We start from the raw sequence: 4695 nt of genomic DNA, 5'->3' as shown, positions 1-4695 counted from the left end.
TCAAGTTCATACAACACTACAAAAAGTGACGAATGAATGTTCAACAAATTCGTATGAAAATGTAGCAACGAGATTTTGCCATTCTAAGGGAGTACGGTGCAATCCTTTTGAAGAATATCATATGGATTTTCCCCTACTTCGATCTATCGTAACGTGTTATCGCAATTGACGTTTGTTAGAGGATTGTCAAGATAATCGGCTTAGGTATGTTAAGGCTAAACTTTTCTCCATTTTGGTATGATCCAATAACTACATGTGTTTGATAACGAGACATAAAGAGAAGTTCATATTCAAGAATTTATGTACATTTTTCCTAGTTCCATAAGTTACAGTATTCTCCCTTATTAGGACTTTATATTCTATTGAGTATTGTCTTCTTCCATTCAAGAGAGCAGAGGGTCTATATATATATATATATATATATACAGTATTACATTATTTTCACCATCATCGAGCTATAATCGATGGGTAGGCCCCTATTGGGTAACCTCTGATTAGATGGTAAGTTATATACCGAACCTACTGTGGACGAGCGCCTATAAGAGAGCCCAGTTGGCCGAGATACAGAGACTGGTATGACCGAGCACCTATGAGTGAGCCTACTACGGGCAGAGCAGTTATATATATACCGAGCCTTATAAGGACGGACAACTATTTTACTTACTATATTGAGAGAGTTTAGTTAGTATCAGCAAGTGAGCATATCTTCAGATTATCTTTGAATCCAAGTTATTGGGGGCGCTGCATTTCATGCGTGCAGGTTCAGACAAATAGACGGGTAGACCTCTTCATTAGGTGTTTCCCTAGTTCAGCTTGATCGGTAAGCTCCATGCCCTTCAGAGTTGTCGTGTCTAGAGCATCTTGTATATATATGTATATATGTTATGAGTAGGTCGGGGAGCTATTCCGATCACAATATATCCATCACTAGAGGCTTGTAGACATATCATATCAGTTAGTGCAGTATGTTGGGCTTGTAAGCCTTTTATGTATATTTTGTTGGTTTGCCAGCCGTAGTAGTTATGACAGCCTTGTCGGCCCAACCTTATAGTGATGTTTAGTTAGCATTCTCAATTGTTCTGCAATGTGTCCCATGTCCAAAGTATGACATTATATGTTCAGAGTCCCTTAGTTGCAAGTTGGTACGCAAGGATAGGTGAGGCACTAGGTGTCGGTCTCGCCCCCAGGTTCAGGGCGTGACAACAGGATCCCCAGAGCAAAGCTAAGAAAAGCAAGCAGGCAAACATACGAACCAACCTTCCCCACGAAACTCATGATTTTTCTTTGGATGCAGGCGCAATGAACATGACAGGAGCATTCACAAGTATACACATACCAAAATCACTATCTTCATAATGGCAAGGACGCCAAATGCAAGTATATCTCCAGCTAAGAAATATTCTGCTCCTACTTGCTATTTGTCCATTGCATGAGACTAAGCACTGTCTAAAACCTTGCATGAGGCTAAGCCCTGCCTCCCTATTTGCATAAGGCTAAGCACTGCCTTCCACTGCATGAGACTAAGCATTGTCTCCTCTCCTTGTATGAGGCTAAGCCCTACCTCCCTATTTGCATAAGGCTAAGCACTGCCTTCCACTGCATGAGACTAAGCATTGTCTCCTCTCCTTGTATGAGGCTAAGCCCTACCTCCCTAACTGCATAAGGCTAAGCTCTGCCTTTCCTTGTCTAATGTCTGAATGCTACACTATCTAAAACTTAGAATTATTTTGCTTCTCCCGAGGCTAAGCTCTGTCCCGATCCTATGCAAGACTATGCTCAATATTTTTTTGCTCATATGATCCATCATCATGTCTCTATCCAAAGGCATCATCCTCATAGCCTGAAGACACCATGTCATGGACTAAGGATCTCTAAATACTGCACAACATTATTCAAAGGCACCATTCTCATGGCCTGAGAATATCATTTCATGTCCTGCGAATCCCTAATCTCACGAATCATGGCCCAGGACGTCATGGTGTAAAGACACCATCATCACCGCATGAAGACAATCTTCATGGTGCAAAGGGAATTTGCATCATGTTTAAATTGTCGTAATAATATATATATATATATATATATATATATATATATATATATATTTGCGACAAATAATGAAAGACTTTTATATATATTCAGCTGTCAACCGTTCTTCAAACAGGAGCAACCTTCGCTCCGGTTTCCGCTCATACCATTCACACCCTGCCATTATTTCAAATGTAACTGACTCTCATCAATTACTTGCTTTACCCAATGACCGTTCAGATATCTACCCTATGATACATCCATAACATCTCAAATTCACATTCGTGATTTCTTATAAATTCATCTGATACTATCCTACTCAAAAGAACCTTGCCAAAATACACGACCATCCCTATAAAATTTCCATCGGTTCCGTTCACCGTTGGATCCAAAACTACACATGCCCTGATTCCTATAAAATCAGGGATATGTAGGCAGCTCATAGACCAGGGTGGGGCCTATATTTTTTCAAAATACCCCATTCGGTCAAAATCGGACATCATTTCTTTACCTGACTACTCTTTCATCCTTCCCGGGTAAAGAAGGCAGCTATTGATACCCAATTTTCCCTCATATTTTCCATATATATATATATATATACTTTCAAAATAGTGCACATGCATCATCATTTGAGTTACAAGCATGCACAAGTATTTTTCATAATTTTTCTATAATTTTAAAGACTTTAAATCAATTTATTTCTGCATTTTTATTATATAAATATCCAATAATTATCCTTCATATTATTTTTGTGATGATTAAATCATCTGAATTCAACATTTATACCAACACAGTGTTTAAATATTTTTAGTGCATTTTTATAATTATACTTGCATTTTTTAGGCTAAATTGCACATCTTCGAAATAATAGCTCATATTAGTGTATAATTACATTATTTATGCAGAAAATGATCTTTTATATTTTTAAAATGTTAAATAACTATTTTAAATTTTTTTAGTGCACAAAGGATATTTTTTGGTATTCACTTATGATTTTTATAAATTATTTTTTCGTTAAAATTGGATATTTAAAATCTTGCCCATTTTTATTCAAATTCGGACCAACCCCTAGACCAATTGCCTAAAATACCTACCCAGGCTCTTTTCCCAATATTTAAGCCCAATCCAAACCCCCATTAATTCCTAACCAAGTCCAGGACCCAACCTAATCCCAAGCGTTGATCAAAAGTGATCAACGACTCGTAATACTCCACCCATTTCTCCTTATATCCCCATCCTTAACCCTAGAGACCATTTTGGTTAGCCAGTCGCCTTTATGCTCTCTCGAACCTTCTCCTCTATTCTCTAAAACCCTAGCGTCGTCACCCATTTCCCTATGATTCCAACTCAGATATGGAATCAATCATTGATTCCCTTACCTTATCGACCCCTTCTCGCTATTGTCAACCTGTTTGTGGTATCACATAATTGCTTGCCTAACATGGCAAGCCAATTTCTTTCATTCTAAACGAAATCTAGTTAGGACCTTTTCTTCTTTCCATCTTTGTTCATTTTCGTCTCTTTATCGTATGAATCTCTGAGATTTTTCTCAATTCTTTACTTACCCTAAAATTAGGGTTCATATCTTTCTAGATCTGTTATAGTTCTCTATTTTTTTAAAAAATATATTTTCCTTTAATGTTTCCATATATCAATATATGTGCATCTTTATCATGATTTTTCATTGATATTTCTGACTAATCTTTACCCTAAAAATTAGGGTTTTTGATTCTTCAAAATAAAACCAAATCTGGTTCAATCTTTAATATTTCCGTTTATCCATCCGTATGCATCTTTATTATAGCTTTTCCTTTGATTATTTTCGCTAATTTTACTTACCCTAAACATAGGGGTTTTTGATTCTTCAAATTTGTTTGATTCTTTAATTGCTTGTTAAAATCTCTATCTACATGCTTATACGTGTCTCTTTACCTATGGCTTACCATAGATAGAGTTCCGAGTTTTCTTTCCTTAAGTTAACTGTTAGATGCTTTCCTTGATTGATTATTACCATATTTGTGTGCCCTAGTCCAGTGCTTTTTAAAACTCTTCCCCATTCCCCTTTACACAGACAAAGAACTCGAATACTCTCACTGCTACAAAACTATACACTGCTATTCTTGTTCTTTGTTTGATTCCTGGTCGGCTGGAAGACAATGCCAGAAATCCTCTATTGCTTGCTCCTATTGGTGATGATTGCAACACTATTAAATTTCTTTCTGTTTCATCTGAACTAGTAAGTTGTTGAAGCCCTTTTCTAATTTATTACCCACTCAATATGTTACTGTTAATTGATTGGTTAATTATTGTATTCTAGACATATTTAACTCAGTAGACTAAATGATGAAATCTGCTTAATTATGTGTAACTTAAGACTGTCTTTAAATATTAGATATGTTTTGATACCTTTCCTAAAAAACTAGTTCATCATGTATACCTTAGTTTGTTGTTAAATCTATTAGCATGTTATTTATCTGATTCTGTGCTCACCATGTTATTGGTTCTTAGTGATAACTAATGTGCTTCTTGACTTATTATTGTTCAATGAATTGCCTTTCTATGACTTATCCTAGTCTGAATTCCTTATTGCCTTTTGTGAAATATGTTTAGGAATTGGTCCTTATCAATTTATGACTTTGTTTATTTTCAAACTTGTTAGTTCCAAGTCTG

Source organism: Nicotiana tabacum, chromosome 16, assembly GCF_000715075.1.
Source record: "Nicotiana tabacum cultivar K326 chromosome 16, ASM71507v2, whole genome shotgun sequence".
Taxonomy (NCBI): domain Eukaryota; kingdom Viridiplantae; phylum Streptophyta; class Magnoliopsida; order Solanales; family Solanaceae; genus Nicotiana; species Nicotiana tabacum.
Note: the sequence above shows the minus strand (reverse complement) of the source record.